The following is a 19,527-nucleotide window of genomic DNA, read 5'->3' on the forward strand; positions in this document are numbered from 1 at the left end:
GCTATTTCTTGATTATACCCTTCCTTGTTTCCCACTAACCTTTTCATTCATTAACCTACTTGATGTGTAGTATGTAACACCCCAAAGACTTGGGATGAATGCTGTACTGATGCAGTACAGGGGAGAAAAAAAGATGGCCCCTACTGGTTTTTATTCTCTTCTTGGTATAGTTGGATAGAAGAACACTGGTTTTAATTTGCTCAATTTTCCTTATTGTTCTGCCTCTGAGAGTCACTGTATCCACAGCTATGCTTTGTGATGGTTTGTGTTATCAATCCTCATTCATTGATGATATACTGATTACATCAACCCAGGCCTCTATAAAAGAAAAGCCTTTGATAGCCCAATTTAAAACTGGAGGCTTGGATAGAGGGGAATTTTGCATAGTCTTTGAGTTAGTCTGAGAAAGGAAATTAGCTTTTCACTGTCAGCTCTGTGTAGTATTCATCCCCCAGCAGTTCAGGGAGGTCAGGTTAAATCCTTTCTTCCTTGTGTGTTATTCTTAAATAAAATCCCTAGCAGCAGGCAGATAATGAAATCAGTGCTGATGCATGAAGCATTTTGAGGGAGATGATTAGGAAGTTGAAAGACAGACAGATTTCTCTTTTTTCTTTTCTCCCTTCGTGCTTTCTCTCAACATAGGGGGAACATCAAACAAAATAAAGCAATAATAGCCCCAGATGAACTGCAGAGATATAAGAGAGATGTCACTGTGGGAAGGGAGTGTGTGGTCCCCGGGTGTTTATTCAACACTCTGCAATTTACTGTGGAAGGAGGAGAGGGATGGAGACTCCTTGCCTCCACTTTCAGTTATGCCAATGAGCTCAGGTCTGTGTTTGGACTGTGGTTTCCCCTCTGTCAGTAGCTCTAAGTACATGAGGCATACTGGTATGTCAGAGCCTGGCTTTTGTGGGCTAACAGAATTTGCTGTTTTCATTGGGTGAGCTGAAAACCCAATGTGTGTGGGAAGAGGAGGGGATGCTTGCCTTTTGGCTGTCTCTGTCCTTTTTGTTTTTCCTTCCAGCTATACCTTTGCTTTAACTTGTGTATTTACCTAATTACCCATTTCTCTGCTGTTCTTAAATACTTTCTACACAGAATCCACCATCCTTTATAGCCCCCTCTTCTTTTGAAGTGTACCACATTGAAATATTTAATGCTGTCACTTAGCTTGTGTGTCCACACACAGATACTACTTTTGGGACTGGTCATTTTCTCCTTTAAGTTATTCCAGTAGTTTCAGGAGACTGATACTTCTTTACTGAAAACATTTGCTTTTGGAATTTTAAGGGTCAAACCTTTTTCTTTTAATGAAGATTTCCTTTTCAGACACTAGTCTTTCACCAGATTCTCATATGGCTGCTTATACCCCTCTGTGGTATCTGAGAACCTCCTGCTAATCAGGCAGGAATGAAGCATTGTCTGAAGGGGAATTTCCAGCTGCTCTTCTTTGTTTCAAATTCACCTGAAGCTAAATTCTGACACCCTGTTCATGTGTGAGATTATTTATTGAATTATTTAGTTTTATATTTTAATATCCTTAAATGTAGGTAAGTAATCAGCTGAAAGAGATTTTGCTCTATCTTCTTCTTTTCCTAATCCTATTGAAGCCTTTATTACCTTGTTAATTACTAATGTCCATTTATTACTATTCTAAATCTGTCATACTAGTGCTTTCTCCTTTTTTATTTACAGGCATTAATTTAAAAAATATTACATGCTGGGGAGATTTGTAGGCCCTTGAAAATGATGGGCATGGGATTATTTTAAGCATAGGCTATTAATGCCATTGTATGTTCTCAGCCCTAGAGATTTCCAGGAACCATAGTCTGAATATACAGGTTTCTGTTCTAGGCAAGTGTATTTGTAAGACTTTATGGGACTGTTGTAGGGTTTATCCAGTGTTCAGGGGTTTATCCAATGTTCTGATGAGAAATACTGGGAAAAGACCTTTTCCATCCCATGTTGTCTCCAGCAAAGAGTGGGAGATTCCCAGGAGCAAGTGAACTATGAGCCACTTCAGTCTATAAACACTGTGGGAACCTCAGTGCCTTCTGCAAAGCATTTCCTTGCCAAGGCAAACTCAGAATTCTTCCTAGTCATTAAGTGTTTTGACCTTGCTGTAGTTCCTCACCATGCAGCAGGGAATGTCTTAGCCAGTTATTGGCATCTTTCCTCACTTGCTAATTTGTTAAACCTGACTTCGGTGTTAATTTGTTGTTTTGTGGTTTTCCCTCTCTCAACACGTTTGGCTCCTCCCTGCACATCCTTTAAGGGACTGAAAGATGCTGCAGTCAAAAAGATTGGATTGGCCATTAACTGCTAATGTAATTTTAGCTCTTCCATGCAAGTGATTATTCCCATGTCTTCAAAGAGGTTTTGGTATATTCTTGAGTCAAAGGGCAAAATAGCTTTTTATGAAATTAATTCATAGGCTTATCTGTACTTTCCAGATGGTTGGACTGCCTTGTACTTAATATGTTGGAAGCAGTAGACCTCCTCAGTGCCATATCTGATCTGAGAGGCTCCCAAAATATTTTCTAGCATAAGCAGTTGTGGAGAACAGGGTAAAGGCAGTGAGGAAACAGCAACACAAGAGTTTCTCCAGAAGAGCAAATGCAGACAAACAGAAAACACAGCATGAAGGGTCTTGGTGGGGTCTCACATCTGCCCTTTTCTGGATGTGAAAGATCAGCTGTTTGTAAGAAGGCAGCTCTGCCTGATAGCAATGCAGCACAGCTTTCAAGAAAGGCTGTAGTGAGAGGAACCCAGTAGTTTTGGTTGAACCTTCTCTGAGTAGGAATGTGTTGTGGTGCCTTGCATGCCAATTGAGTCTTCTGCCAGTTAGAAAGCTGCTCACTAGGATCTTGTTTTATCTTTGGCTTTTTTTTGTCTCCATGATTTCCTCTCTAAGGGTCTTAAAATTGAGATGTCAGACACGCAGGACTGATAATGCTCATTAGTTAGGGACATCTCCATCCTTTTTTTAGTAGAAACCCCTCTTTCTTCCCAGCCACAGTGGGGACATTATGCCAGCTCCAAAATGGAGGTGAAGTTCAGTGTGAGAGACTGCTGTGAACACCTGTTTTATGTCTGGTAATTGCAGATGGAAAGTGCTGGGAGCCAGAACAGATTGTGATGGAAAAACAGGACATCTCTATCACTTAGGAAATTGTGACAAATGAGTGTAATACTTGCATTGTTTCACACTGTAGTACCTTTGTAACTCAGGTAGAACCATAGAATTGTTTCAGGCTGGAAAGGATCAACTAGTCCAGCTGCTAACCCAGCACTGCCAGTAGCTGCAATCCAATTTGGTCAGGCCATCTCACAAAGCCATTTCCCTTTCACTGAGGTCATACCTCACTTGCTGCATGCTCCTCCTTGCCACCCCAATCCACATGGCCTTTTGGTAAGGCTCTCAGGGACTAACCTGCAGTGCTGCTCAAGCAGGTTGCACAGAAAGACACAAAAGGGTGTAGTTGGTTGTAGGTGCCCTAAAACGTTTTAATTCCAAGCCATTGATGTCAGGGTTTATTCAGTTTGTTCTGGTTTCCATAACTAGTAGCAAACCCACTGGCAGATACCAAATGCTTTGTCTTTTTTTAGCACAGCTGGCACTGATGTTAAAAGCCTCTTGGCAATGTCTGTGTTTGATATTTTTTAAATGCTGAGTACTGTCAATGCTAGGTACTACCACAGTAAATCCCCCTAATCTCTTACATTAATATAACATGTCATGAAGACTTGAGAAATACTTTATATTGGTCTTGGCATAATGGTGCTTCACTTCTGAAATGCAGTGAGCTTTGGGGTAGATGGTCTCAAGTCTGCTAGAATTGTGTTGCACACAGTAGTGGGAATGTGAAACTCCAGCTAAGGAGGGATCACCAAGGCAAGGCCTTAACTTAAAGTCATCCTGTCTTTGCAAGTGAGGCAGAGATGTTGGCTTTCATGGTCTCGTTACAGACACCTACTCATGACTAATAGCTTGAAACAGATTTTATAGTTTAAGTAGAAAGAGCAGAGCTGCACTGGGTGAAATTGGATCTATATAAAAAGTCTTCTGGAATTGGCAAATTGCTGGTTTGCTTAGCTGATGGGAGTTTTCTCTGGTTTAGCTATTCGTCCTCTTTTTTTGTTGTTGTTGTTGCTTTTGTTTTAGCAGAGAAATGTCCCTGCTATTTGCTAACATCTCAGACTGCTTTATGCAGTGTGCCAAACTGAATGGGTCTGAACAGGCTCCAAGGTCTGATCAGCTTTGCATCAAGGAGATTTGAAGCTGAAGGTGAGCTTTGGAGCAGTGACTTTGTGCTGTGTAGTGCCTTTTATTAACATGCAGAATGCAGTAAACTGTGCGTCAGTGGAGGAGGGGGGACAACTGTGCTAGGCCATCAGAGAGACAAAAGAAGGACTTTGATTTTTAAAAACAGCTGCTACTGGAGTGATGCAACCCTCTTCCAGTGAAAAATGGGAGAAACCCTTCCATTCCCTTCCTTCAGGCCCCAGCATCCTTCCTCTTACTGTTGGTGGCTCTTTTAGCTGCTCTGGGCCTCAGAGGCAGCATGACCCCAAAAAACCTTGGCTGCTCCTGGAGAAGAGGAGTCTTTCCACCCTTTGTGCACTGCAGATGCTGAGACATGTGCTGCTTCCATTAGTTTTGTGAGCTGCCCTCTTGGGACTGCCTTGAAGTACAAACTAGTAAAAAAAGTCCACTAAAGTTCAAAGCAAGGCTTGCCTTCAGTGCTTATGGCTGTTTTCACATCCTCCTGGCTTTGCCACTACAGCAGGGACTGGTAAGGGCCCAAAGACTGAAGGATTAGAGGTGACCACTGAATACTGCTACTCTCTGCTGACTGCCACTGAGTGCAGTCTCCTGGAGCAAGGTAAGTTTCTGTGCTGGGGCTGCAGGAGCTACATTCAGTGGTGTGAGTTTTGAGCCCAGTCTGATTCACAGCTGGGAGTGTGCTGAGCACAAACCTTAGGTTCAACTTTGTTGAACTCCACATTGTGGAGACAGGCTGATGTTGCTCATGTTCCAGTGCTTGTCCTCTTTACCAGTGAGTTTGTTTCACAAAACACTTCTCAGATGCCTGGCAGATTTGCTTGATATGTGCTTCTTTTCCACATACTTGATTTTTATTGCTTCTAAACCTAGAAAAAGGAGTGTGGGTAGCTAGAGGAAGGGGCTGCAGGACGGGGTCTGAACTTCTTCCTGCTCTCACTGTGCTGGTTTGAGCAAACCTTGAGCCCTGTGTCCTCCCAGGTGAGGGAAGCTGGTGGGGATCCCTTGGGAAGCCAGGCAGCTTTTGAAGTGCTGTGTGATCTGCCAGGGAAGGCTGCTGAGGAAGTGTGGAGCAGTGTTAAGGATTCCCATCACTGTTAAGTGCCTGTATAGGGCAGGGAAAGCTCCACAGAGGATTGCAAAGAATGATCAAAACAGTCTGCATTTATAAAGATTAAATTACAACTCTGCACATCTTTGATTAAAGCAGAAGCTGTCAACGTCTGGCTTGTGTGAACGCACAATCCAATTTGCATTTTGTAAAAACTCCAGATTGAGAAGGTTCTTTAATCCCCTGTGAAACAGCAACAATAGGTGCTGGCTTTTGCCATAATGCCTATAGATACCGTGCAAACTTCTTTGGTCATCCTCTGTAAAGCTGGATTTGAAGCACTATGATTTGTTGCTCTAGTCCCAAGCTCCACCCTAAGCTTCCTTACACTTAGTCATTCTTCTGCTTGGGAGTCCTAAAAGCAGACAGGCCACAGCCTGCTGTGCCAGCTACAGCTACTCCTGGAGTCACATTTTCCTCTCACAAAAGGGGACTGACTGCAGGGACTGCCAGCCCTGCTCGTTCTGGGTTTTTTTTAGGGTCAAACTCCTGCCTTTAGAGACTGGTACTCTTACTTCCCTCTGGTAGTATCCTGCTGTTACAGATGATGTTTTTCTGTCATCCTTTCTGGATCCTCCTGCTGGAGCTGCAGCTGTTTCCAAAGTGACAAATTGGGTCACCACTCTTGATTTCAAAGTAGGAAACAAATGGAGCTTTGTGGACTCCACACTTCCCAGAGCAGGAGAATAAATGCTGCTGAGCCAAAAGGTGCCACATCTGAACAGTGCTCCACTCAGCTGGAAGATGAGTTTTTTTGAGACTCTGACACTTGACATTTGTATGTTAAGACAGCACATAGAAATTCATTGTCCACGGTAGGGACCTCAAAGGCAAACCTTTTAATAGTGGAGAGGATGGTATCCCTGATGTGTGTCACTCTCCCTGTCTTCATGGGATATCTGAGGCAGGCAGTGGAATTGCTCAGGGAACCAACATGTGCCACTCAAAAGACAACAAGCTGGGGGAATGGATGTCTGGAGAGATGGAAGCTGGGAAGGTGGTTCATCAGCCAAGTGCCAGAGGCTATAAATCAATTCCACTGCCTTAGTCAGAGGGCCCTTGGATTCCCCCATGGCTCAGTTAAGGCACAAATAAGCTCCTGGGGAGCTAAGTATTGCTGGCAGCACATGCTGTTTGAGCAGCAGCATCTGCCTCATAGCTGGCAGGGGTGTAGGCTTGCAGAAGGATTAATTCATAGCCCTGTGTTTGCTTTCACCTGAGCACCTGGTTGGAGGAGTTCCTCTTTCACATTTTCCAATCTGTGGATTTATGTTCTCCACCAATATCTGCTTCACAGCAAGAATTCCTAAGAGGAAAAATGTATTCTGGTCTCCCAGATAGGAAATTGCTAAATTGTTGTGGAGCATTGTGTGATAGTATATATGATTTTAGAATAAGCTGATGTGACCCAGCAAGCATCACTTGGATTAATGTTAGCTGGTGAATCACAGTTGTGGCAATGTTAGTGTAAACTAGCAAGCCTTTCTCTATCCATGAAAACAGGTCTTAGTTAGGATGACCTCTGGCAGTAAGATGGGTAAGTATGGAAAATCTGCTGTTGCAATCTCAACAATTGGAGAAGGCAGTAATGTGCAGACTGTCACCTCATAAACATTGTTTCCAGTGACTCCTGCCATATGCCTTAGCCTCATAGTTGGAAACTTTGCCACCAAGTGTCACTGTGTGCAGAGCCCTGCTAATGAAGTGTCGTGCTGAAGGCTTATTTGTGCACAAACCCTGGCGTGGTTTCCCAAGTGTGTTTCCCTCAGCAGTTGTAATTCAGCAGACTGCATTTGTTTTTGAGTTGGATGTAAAAACACACAGAGAATGCTGTGTGGCTTCCTGATTGCTTAGAAAATGCTGGATTTGGGTCCTGTGTGAAAGCTGTAGAAGTTCTTATGAGTGCTTCTCCCACTTGTGATGGCATGAACAAGCTGCTGTCTCTGAGGTAGTGAGTGGGACAGACCAGGCATCAATACAGCAGTGAGATTTGGCATCAGGGAGCTGATATGACTAGCTAACTGTTCCTGGGGTGCTTTGGCTTTAGGAAGGTCTGCAATACCTTTTTCAGGGCAAACTGAGCTGCCCTGGAGCCCCATGAGCCTGTTTAACACAATGGAAAGCTGGAAGTAACCATATTGTGTGAGAATCTGGGCACTGCTATTGACTCCCCTTTGGTTATAATTTCTTCAGCATAATGTAAACCAAACTATTGTTCTTCCTGCAAGTAAGGCATCAGTCTTTTCATTTAGATGATGCATTGTACTTTGCAGCCTTCTCCTAGTTCAGTGACAAATAATGCTCCAAACTCAGGAGGAATCAATCCATGTGTGAATCTGGATGTCTCTCATTCCGCCAGGAGTTCTTTTTCCGAGTCTTTAAAGGAAGAGTGTGCTTATCTGGCTGATTAATGACTGAGTTTCCCTTTCCAGTGCTCTTCTGCACTAGAAATACATATACCCCTCCCCAAACCTACATACCAGCCCCTGCTCCACTATGTTGTGCTGGAGTCAGGCATCTGTCCAGCTTGCAGGAAACATTAGCTCTCTCTGTCACTGCAAAGTTTATCTGTCATTTTATAAACAGCTTACAGCACAAAACATGGATCTAGATGGAGCTTTATGTGACTGTGTCCACAGGTGGTTTTGTCCTTTTAATTTCTTTAAAAAGTAGCTGTGAGCTGCAGTGTAGAGTTCTTAAGGCTGTGTTTCATTTACAGTAAGTGCTCTTTTTGTGGAACATCTTGAAACACCAGAACAAGAACAATCTGTTGAAGAAAACAGATGTGTGGATTTGTGAGGGTGCTGAAGTGGGCAAGCTGGAACTTTGATTGTCTGCTTTAATTTTTCACATCCAGGTTGCTTTGCAGGGAATTTTCTACCCTGTTGTTGATGCTCCTGAAAACTAGTGACTTGATGGAAGCATCTCACGACAGTGTCTTAGTTCTCACCTCAGCCACAAAGATGTGCTTTTCTATTTTAAGGGATGGACCTTTTTAATTACAGTACCACCTACAAGTCACTTTATAGGCATAGGAAGAAAACTTAAGTCTGTTGCTGGGCTAAACTCCCTTTCTCAGAAGAATAAAAAGAAAGCTGCTGTAAAAAGAAGCTACTTCATCTCAGCCTCTTTGCAGATACCTGAGCGTGACACACTTTTTGCAGGGGAGAATATTAACATGATCTGAACCTTAATTTCTCTGGTTGATGACAGTTTTCCACATCATGCAGATTTTGCTGAGCTTTCCACCCTCAGTAGTGCCTAGAGGGATAATAATTCTGGACTGCTTGAGTCCTAAAGTGCTTCTGTTGCTATTTAGTGTGTTGATGCATCAGAACTAGGACTAAGTGGTACTGGGGCTGGGCAGTTAATGTCATACCAAATGTTTTAGCGTAGAGAAATTAGTCACTGACCACTCCTCTCCTAATTGCTCAGGAAGTTAGTTGTTAATGTGTGGTCTTGTTAGCTTAAGGCATAGCCTGGTCCCTCACTGTCACCCAGAAACCCTTCAGTTGAGTGAGGTATGATTTGAAGATGAAGGAAACTGTTGTGTTGTGAGATGAGGATTGAAGCTGCCATGTTTTTCATCCTTGAGATCATAACTCAGCATGACTTCAGCTTAGGTATGTCAGGGAGACCTTTTTCTGTGATGAGTTTGGAAAAGGTCAGGTTAAGTTGCTTGAAGGCAAATGGCCAGTTGGCTTGATCCTGATCTTTGTTTGAGAAAAGAATGATGCAAAAATCTGCAAAGTTAAATCTGGGGAATAAGTGGTTTTTATTTTATGGTATTCATCTGTAGAAACCTGGGGGGATGGAGGGTGGAAATCACTCTCCCCTTACTTTCCAGTGCTTAGCATGGTTGTTATTGAAAAGGTTAATGCAGACTCTGGGCTGTTAACCCTCTGCAGTCACCTTACACAGCTGTACCTTGGTGTTTACAGACTGCTGCACATTGTTCTGCCCTCCCACTTGCAACTGAGTCAAGAACAGATGCTGAAAAAATAGCCATAAAATGTTTAAGACAGCTGTCCTCTGTCCCTTTCTTTTGGAAGAGGCAATCAGATGCTCAGTGTCCCTCCCTGGCAGAGCCTCTAATAAGGGCGAGTGACATTTCAGATGTCAGGCTTCTTATGTTCTCTATAGCTCCTGCTGTATGTTCCCTTCTCTCTGGGTACTGAACTGTTGTTCTGGCACAGTATTTGACTGGAGTTTTTCCCCTGCCCTTGTTTTTCCTGTGGGTGGCTGTGCACTGTCACACTGCTGACAGTGCATGCATTTGAGAGGATTCCTTTGCATGTGCCTTTCTGGCATTTTATGATTTGGTCTCTTAAAACATGTGATAACAGAATATAAAGTAGGTCACTTCATTGCTTTTTTGCTTTTCTCGGTTCTACAGTTCTTGTGATGTTTGAATTCTTTCTGGTATCAGTTTTGGAGACTTGTGACTGGGTGAGTTCAGTAGGTTCCTAAAGCCTTGGTAGTCATTTTAGGATTGGGCTTACAGGACACTAGGGACATTGTTTTTGTAGCCTTTGTGTGCCTTGGGTAGCCTGCTAGTGCCTTTCACATGTTTTAGAGAGTTGAGAAGGAAAAATGATGGCACCTTTCCTAATGCACAGCCATCACTTGCTGCTATGCTGCATCCTGTGGCTGCTGCCAGCCCTGCCCTGCTGTACTCTCTGAGTTGATTGTAGATGGCAGTTGTTGTCTAGAAGCAGTAAACAAAGTGAACAGCCCTGCTTATTGCAGTTTATGAAAATACACCGAATAAAAGCTCTAGGCACAGTCACAAGTCAGGCCTTAAAAAGGCATATGGAAGAAATTTAGTCTTTCCTGAGTCAGGCCAGTTCAGGCTACAAGAAACCCAGACCTTTAAAGTACCTGAATATTTCAACCTGCAGACTTGCTTCTGTGTTTTATTCCTAGAGTCTAAGATGATAGAAGTGTTGGGGTTAAATTACAGCATTATTTCACTGAAATTGCCTTTCCCAAATGATACTTAGAGCTGTAAGATCAGAGCCTCTACAGGGTAATTAAAAATGTGACCCGCTTTAGATTGTGTCACTGGCTTTCTTAGCAGGGCAAGTGTGGTACCAGTTTATTCTGTGATAGCCAAGGGTGAGAAAGGATCCCTCTACTTTATCCTTAAAGGTGTGTTACTGTGGTCAAATGCAGGCAAACATTTTGTGGAGCTTCTCTGAAATGTGAGACCAAGTTGAAAATACAGGAAGACCATCACCTCTAGTGATGTTGAATTCCTGAGGGGACTGCTCAGCTGATATGTCTGGTTAGTCAGGAAAAGCCAAGTAGAACTTGAACTTGTGTATTAGTATAAGGTGCAGTTTCTTAAGAAGTTTGCTAAGCAGGCATGAAATCTGCTTTATGTATAGTCAAAAATTTGGATGTGAGAATAATACCAAGAGGGCAATGCAGCAACATTTTGGAAGAGCAGGGTTTGATTCCCATTTCAACAAAAATAGTTGAGCAAATAAAACTACCAGCTGATGCAGTACAAATTAAAGGTTTTTAAATCTGGAGAAAAAGCTGCTGAGTTATTAATCCCTGAACTGAAGCCCTCAAGTCCTTTTAGTGAGTGATTTCAGCTTGTCATCTAATCCCTTTGACTCATAAAAAACAGACCCAGAGTTGTCCTCTGTGGTGTAGGAAGAGGAAATTAAACCGGTGAACTAAATAAATAAATTGATTAATTGGCAACAGTAAGGACTTGTGTATGCACTGTATCTAATTGCTTTCTTTATATTGTCTTCTTCAAACTTCTGGGAAGACATGAGTTTATGGGTTGCTCATGCAAACATGTTAAAAACCCCACCTCACCATGGCTTTGAACCCTCAGCTTCAAAGATGATTTGTGGATCATCTTTTGTTGCTTTGGACAGTCTCTAATGGGGACATTGCTCAGCCAAGCTGAATTCATGCAGTGGAAATTCAAGCTGAAATTGAATACACCTCAGGATCACAGAGTAAACCAAATCTCATTTCCTTGCTTGCAAGCAATATGGACTGTGTGGACTTTCTTTCTCCTTCTCCTCCTCTTCTTCTTCTCAGTAAGTTTTATTCTACCAGATCAGAGCTACCTTTTTCCTGATAAGAAATACTGAGCAAGTGGCTTCCCTCAGCTTTATTAAAAAACTCATTAGAGGTAATAGTTTTCAAAATGTTTGATGTCCAAGAGGCACTTGGGAGCATTAAATCCTCACACAGGGATTTTTTAGGCTGTAGAACAACGGTGTCTTCCAAGTACTGCAGAAATTACAGTGGAGATGATATTTCCATCACAGATCCTGCAGGTACTGATCCATGGAATATGGCAAAAGAGAAATACATAGAGAAAGCAGAAGCACTGGTGATCAGCTTTATATCCCAGGACAGTGGAATTGTCTTTACTTAAGCCTGCAGTGTGTCCCATCTCTGTAGCCAGCAGGTTCTGTTTAGAGCTGTGACAGCAAAGGATCCAGGCTTTGGATTCAGAGGGCAGACATTCTGGACAAGTAGTTCTCCAGCTTGCTGCTCAACTTGAGGAGTCAACAGCTAAAGGTGCTTTGGAAAGAAAGCATAGGTTGTGTTCTTTTGTTCTCCTCATCCTTTGGAGAGAACAGATGCCAGCACAGTCACCTTTTCCTTGATTGTCACTGGTGGGTGTACAGCCAACACTGTATTCTGGCCTGTCAGCAGTAAACCTACCTTTGTGTCATGCCCTTCCTGCCCATCCAGCATCTGATTGTCTGTGGAGATAATAGATTGCTGTCATAGAGGTAAGATGCCTCTTTTCAGTCTTTCTCAGCTACTAATTCTGAAGAGATTTGTCTCCTGTAGTGTTTGGGCTTGTTGCTGGGAGCATGAATCATGAGAGTGCTGGTGCTGAAGGAGTGGTAGGTCTGATATTTTGAGGACATAAGTGGAAGAAATGTTTATAGGATAAACACTTTGTTCCAAGGCTTACAAGGCCTTTTTGTTTCTCCAAATATGTTTTGATTGCAAGATGCCATTTAACCATGCCAGGAATTCTTCTTCAGAGGCAGAGCTATTATCTTGGGCTCTGATAGTTTCTGTCATGTATGAGGAGAAAGGACTAGAAACAAATGAGTGTCAGCAACCTTGGGTACCTCTGTATTTATTCCAGAGATTGCACATGGATCTCTTTGTCTGAGAAGGACAGTAATAAGCAGCAGAGAGTTTGATTTCTCAGAAATACCTGAGCTGTTTTCTGTGTGTGGTCTGTGCCCAAGTGTCTGTTCTCACTCAGCTTCACCTTGCTGACTGTCTGCTGGCCAGCCTTCCAGCACATCTCTATTTTAGTCAAAAAAGTGTCTCATCCTACAGTGTTCAGCATCTCATCAGGCCTGCCCTTGCTACCGATTATCTTGGATAGTAGCCTCTGCATTTCCATCTGTCCCAATAGCCATTTAAATGTTCCTTTTAAATTAACTTAGCAGTCAAGTTTAAGCAGTTTTGGTTTTGCAGGCAGAAAACGTTTTCTGTGTTGGCCATGGATGCTTCCAAGCATTAATGGTATCATTCTGTTTCAGTTCTGGTCATTGCCCAGATGGAGTTTCAAAAGAATGATACATTCCAACAGCACAAAAGGGAATAATTCAACAAATTAAAATGTTAACAAGCTTCACTCCTTCAACATATCAGAAATTATTTGGTTTCCTTACTTCTGCCCTCATCACAGACTTTGTCCATTCCTTTTCCTCCACTGTGCAATGCAGATTAGTCCAAGATCCAAAAGTGGGTCTGGGGTTTGTGAAGAATCACTTAGTTGGGACAGATTTGATTTGATCCCTTTGTCTTGGTAGGAATTCCATAATTGCTGTGATTCTTATAAACCTACCTTGCACAGCTGCATTTTCTGTATTTTAGTCATCTCTATTCCTCCTTTACTTTTCAGTCCCTCCTGATGTCAGTGCTGCCTGGTCCCGAACACCCTTGGTGTTTAGAACAAAAAGACTTCTGACTTGCACAGTAGAATGTCTTATTTCTGCAGTGAATGCCTTTGAAGGAAGAACTCCAGACTCTGGATTGCAGTCTAGGTGACCTGCACTTTGACTTGAACCATATTTGGGACTGCAGCCTTAGAGCAGACATTTTGCAACTGAAGTTTCCTTTTTGCTATAGGATTTTCTGTAAGGATCATCCAGCAGCTTATAGCTGTCTGTTCCAGCTCCAGATTTGCAAAAGCTTTAGGAACTAGAACTTTTATATGGGTTGAGTCATGCAAACTTCCAAGCACTGTCCACCTGTCCTTATTGCTACCTTAGCATGCTGCTACTACAGTCTTTCTAGCTATTTGACTGACTACAGATCTATTTCTTTTGGCCCCTATCTTTAGAAGGCATTTTTGTAAACTGAATTTGTAAGTCTCAGAATCAGTAAACTGTAGTTTTAAGTCTGCTAGATATTGTCATGCAGGAAAGGACTCCTGGAGTCATTGTGATAAGCCTGGAAATGTTGTCTCTAGACTTGACAGTAGTCAGACAAATAAAGAATTAGAAATTATTAGAAAGAACACAAAAATAAAGAATAAAAACAGTATTGTCACTGTGTAAGTCTTTGATAACCCATGTTTTAAATCTTGTGTATTGATTCCAGTGGCCTTAGTTCATAAAACACTGAAGAACTGCAAAATAGTGCAAATAATCAAACAGCTGTTTGCTCAATGGGTTTCTTGGCTATCCAGACTTCTTGCTTGTATTCAAAAGTCTTTATTTTCCCTGAGAACAGACTTGAGTTCATTTTCCTCATGTAGTCAGTCAGGCAGGTGAGATTTGTGTTTCCTCTTTCTTGGCTTCATTGCATCTCCTCAGGCCACTGAATGACTGGCTTTTATCACTTCCACTAATTGCTGAAATGTAAGTAGGAGTTAGGGAACTGATCTTTGTAATGTCTGCCCCTTCAATGTGTACCTTCCTTCTCCAGTCCTAGCTGGTTTTCTCTAGCATGTCTTATATTGATTTGACTTACTTTAAATACAAGCATCCACTTGGTTTGTGGCCAGTTTCTCGGCATATTGGTATTTAGTTTTGCTGCTTCCTTTAATTAAATTTATTCATGCTGTGCAAACCAAGTTTAAAAAGGTTTGTGATCATTAAAAAAAAAAAGTCATGAGCTAGATTAGCATCCTCTTTTTCTCAGCAAGCATCAGACCTAGGACTGTACATTCATAAAGGCCATTGGGTTGCTAGTTGCTGTAAAAGATCTAAAAAGAAAATCAAAATGCATGCCAAGCTCCCTAGCTTTTTGTAGTGTCTATGTTCTCCTTTCACTTGTCTTGATATTCAAGTCAGAGTCCTGGTGAGTTTTGATTTGGTTTTATTCCTATGTTAGTTTGCATTCATTATATCCCAAAGAAGTCCATTGTGGCTGTGTGAGGGGCACAAGCTCTCTTGGATCCTCTACTGATTTCTGTGAACCTGACCAGGTGACATAGTTCCAGAAGCCTCAAGTGACTGCAGGTGTTTGATTAGACCATGACCAGAATAAGCCTCCCCGTTGTTTTTTCCTTGGGCACAATTAGGTTTTGGTTTCTTCGAACTGGAGCAGTGCACTTACTTCAGTCTGGTTTGATTGAACAGAAGGAGCTTTGTTGCATATCCTGCCTAATCTTTTCTCTAGACAGCCTTATTCCTGAGCTAACTGTCTTTGGGCAAATTTGAATTTCTTTACTGGGAATAAGTTTCCTCTGGTGTACATCAAGCATCCCGTTGTCATTTCATCAAGGCAATCTCAGCTGAAAGCTGTGTATTTGAGTTCCAGCATTTGCTAGGATGCTTTCTGGCTACTGGTCCTAGAAAGATTTTATTTCAAACCTTTTCTTAAAATCTTCAGCTGCCATTTTTAAGGTTCTTATATCTGTCTTTGATTTTTTAATACCTGTATGTCTTGGCTTCTGAGTTCAGCTGGAGCAGCAGTTCTCAACTTAAAACTTTCATTTTGTTTTAGGGACCAAGGTTACTGGTCTTGCTTTGGTCAGTTAAATGGTGCTGAAGAGCTTCTGCTGACTATTTTTTTCCCTCAGTGTTCAGGAGGACAAGGTCTTCTGTAAATGCAGAATTGTACCAAAGGTTGCACACAAATCACAGCATTCATTTGCTGAATGCTGGTTAGCCACTTAGGCTGAACGGGGAACATGAATGATAACAGTGAGCATAAGGATGCTCTTGTCCTCTTGTGTGATGTTTTGGTGACAGCAGTTGATTTACTGCTCTGTGAGAATGCAGCTGGTAGATAAAAAGCTTCTCCTGGAATAGCCCATCACATTTCAGCACTTAAGTTAATTGTAAGCACAAAGGGGAAATAAAAAAATTAACGGTCCAGTCCATTGCTATCTGCAGTGCGTTTTGAGCCTTGGCAGAATTGCAAGTGCTCTTACGTACCTAACAGTGAGAAATGTTTTCATAAATGCCACCAGCTGGAGATAAGGGTTCACAACTCCAAAATGGGCTGTAACTCCAAAATAGCAAATCTATCTATCTCTGGGTTTTATGCTCCTGCCATCATCCTGGCCTTTCTTAACGCTGCCTGCCTTTCTCAACAAAATTGCTAAAACCAGGCAAGCTTAGTGAGCCTCATTCGGTTTCTGGTCTATCTCTCCTTCCAGATCTACATGTTTCCTCTGGAGACTGCTTATTTTATTAACTGATAATTTTAAGATAATGTTTTCCACGATCTTTGACTCCTTTTTCTCTGCCTTGGTATTGAAAGTGCCAGCGTTACACAGTATATGGATGTTGTTCATTTGGCAGAAGCCCACTGAACCTGTTTTCCTCCCTTGAATGGCACAGAGTTGCCTCCTTTATTTTCCCTGGAAAGCCTGTCCCTGCAGTCTGGGAAAAAGCACCCAGTGTCCCACAAAGAATACCAGGTACTTTGTGCCAAGTGGGATATGCAGATTAGCATAAACCCACTGACCATCTTTGAAACTGGGAAAGGTGGATTAGTCTTGAGAAAAAGCAGTGTGAAGCTACATGCATTTTTGTTCTATGTGCTCCAAACCTGAATGAGTTGAGCAAAGTGCATTTAACACATGTGGGAGTTGTGGAGTGTATGTATAGACATGACTTCTTGAAATTACTCTGCAGCAAAAGCATTCCATATGTTTCTGGTAAGGTGGGCAGGCTTTCAGGTACCTGGCAGCTGGAGCTCAGAAAGTATTGTAGCACAGCACTGCCTAGTCCTGGTGATAAGTACAGGAATGTCCAGGGTTATCACCACATCAATCTGTTCTCCTTGTCTATACCTCTTACAAATTAAGTGCCCTGCAAGCTGTGCACATAGAGACCCTTGTTACTTGCCTTTGTCCTTGTTTGCAGCCTTACTGCTTCCTAAAGTAGCTGTTGATTATTAGGAATGCCTGTCCCATGGGAGCTTGGGATGCTTCTTGAGTAATCAAGGAGCCAGGTAACAGTTTTGGCTTTGAGACATTTCTGAAAGCTAAGTGATTTCCAGATTGGTTGGATGAGTGTGTTTTTTACCACCATTAAATAAAGTTGAACACCTAAGGCTTCTAATGGATTGTGGGTTTAAAACATCTCTGAAGCAGATAACTCTTGTCCCATATAGGATACCATTTCTGCTAGCAGAGTTCAGAGAACAACAGTAATTTTCTGAGTGAGTTTATAAATTATTTATCTTTAGAAGAGGCACCTGTGGGCAGAGGAGAAAGGCTGTAACCAAACCCTCACACTCCATGGATAGAAAGTGTTGCCTTTGTAGGCTTGTTCCTTTAAAGATCACAGATCCCTGTGAGATCACTGAACAAACATCTGAGCTACTATATATCATCTGAGCCTGACAGACTGGCTCTATGCTGAGGTGAGAAAAGGGGGTGTGAAATGTCCCTCCTTGATGTTGCTAAGTAAAATAATAATAATGATAATCTTTTATGTATGATCAAAACCTTTTGCCTTGTGTAGAGAAGTGATGAGGCCTGGATTTTGATACCACTCAAGTGCAGATGTATAAAAGCAATCTTCAGGAAGGATTTGGGGCATGGAAAGTTAGACTTATGTTTGGCTGGGCACAGAGCAGTTGACTGAAAACAGCAGGACTGCAAGAAGTGACTGGCAGGAACAAAGGACAAACTAGTGGGCAGAGACAGTTCACTTCTAAACTGCAGGAAGCAGTGTCCTGGCTAATGCTCAGTGAGCTGAGCAGAGGGAGATTGGCAAACACAAACTAGCCAGTGTCAGAGTAAACCTGGTGGGAGCTGTGTGCAGGGATCCCTGCACCAACCTTAGCAGTGGGGAGAGGGTAAGGCACCTCCTCTCCCTAGTTCCTGGCTCACCCATCTTTGCTCTGTGCTGCTCAACTTTGTCCGTGTGTCCAGCCCCAGACACTGAACAAGACATGAGTTCCATCAGCTCTGGATTGTCCACAGCAGGACTGGAGCATGTGCTCATGTCTCATTGTTACCCTGGAGCTGGTGGGCAGCTGCTCCCACCCCTGCAGGCTGTTACAGTCTCACTGCCCAGCAGTGGTGGTGCATCCCACCTCAGTGGTATCCTGCTCTATACCTCAGAGGAGAAATTTGCCCTTTTTTGCTTTCACTTGATCTTTTGGTCTGGCTGAATTTTTTACTACTGAAAAAATATCCTTCTTCCAGCAATTTTTCCTCTACTCAGGGCTGAAAAGATGATGCTTCTGCTCTGAGAATGACAGATGTGTGAGCTGGTGGGGGCTGTCTACAGGCTCATGCTCTCAGCCCACAGCATGAGAGGGCCATGAGTCCTTCACTGCATGTAGTACAAGCTGCAGCTGCTGGATGCAGGAGGTCTGGGGCACCAAAGCAGGATTGGCAATGTGCTGTGGGTCTTACACATATGTGACATGGTTACACTTCAATCTGCAGCCCACATCTTTGTCTTTCCCATCAGACCCACCCCACATCCTCTGGATCCATAGATATGTGCTGTACACACTGCATGTCTTGGGAATCTGAGTTGTGAAACTATCATAGCAACATCCTCCTCCTCTGTGTCTTGGCATTCGTGAACATGGAATTAATAGTCATGGCTTGATCAGCGCGGGGGTGAGGGATGTGCTGGAGCACCAGCACTGCATTTAGCTCCAGGATAGCTGCAAAGGTAAGGTAGTGTTGGGTCAAGACACAATCCCTGTGCTGCTGCTAGTCCTGGATGGGGACTTTCCTGGAAGCCAGAAGAGCAGCTGCTTCCAGTGTGTGTGTGTAGCATTGGCAGCCTTAGTGGAGCCTCTCTGAACTTGGCTCCTGCAGACAGAGGAAGAGGAAAGGGAGAAGGAGATGAGTGCAGCTGGGGTTTGGGCAGAGTCTGCTGGGAAATGTGGCAGCTGTGTGTGTGTGTGTTTTTATTTAACTTCTAATTATTTAGTTATGTTCTTTGTCTGTGATGCTTCTGGGGATTAATTTCAACAAAGACTCCAGCCTGCATCAGCAACTTTAAAGTTGCTGTGTGAGAAGTGTGATGGCACTTGGAAAAAAAAAATCGTTTTCCATATTAATTAGAAGTTACTACTGTAAAATTGATGTCAATTATCCAGCACTTTATTATGGAGAGGCAATAGCCTCTTTGTAGTCCAGGTGTCAGCAGCTTTTCATTACAATGAGAAATGTTGCTATTCAGTTGAATTCATGAGGAGGAACACTCAGGGTCTGTGAGTTGAAGAGATTAAGGAAGGAGGAAAAGGGGAAGATTTGTGCTAAACCTGGAATAAACAAACCAGTTTGAGGACTGCAATGTAAAATGCACATTTCTACTGGAATAGGGAAACCCTAGTGTCTCTTCCTACAGCCTCCACCCTCGGAGCTGAGGGGACAGACTGCTGAGTTTGCTTGTGGTGTTTTATACTTTGACTAGGTTTGGGAGGTGGGGCTGCCGGAGTTCCCTGTGTGTGTGGTACACAGGCAGTGACAAGCACTCCACCCCCTCTGCAGGGTGGACAGAAGGATGTTTGGCTGCCCCAGTCCTTCTGCCCTGTTGTGCAGTAGTGCTGATGAGAGGTTGGCATTGCATGCCCCATAGACTGGCTGCTCCATCCTCTGGCATGGAACAGATGGGACAGAGCCTCTGGCTTTTCTGCCCTGTGGGCACTTGCAGGTGCTGACCAGGAGACCCTCCCCAGCAGCAGGGAG

General features: G+C 43.0%; 1 protein-coding gene across 3 annotated transcripts in view; it reads left to right on the plus strand.

The window, feature by feature from the left end:
* Positions 1-19,527, plus strand: part of ARMH3 (armadillo like helical domain containing 3) — a 121,765-nt gene that overhangs the window by 89,265 nt on the left and 12,973 nt on the right. The window lies entirely within an intron of this gene.

The sequence above is a fragment of the Erithacus rubecula genome (assembly GCF_903797595.1).
Source record: "Erithacus rubecula genome assembly, chromosome: 9".
NCBI lineage: Eukaryota > Metazoa > Chordata > Aves > Passeriformes > Muscicapidae > Erithacus > Erithacus rubecula.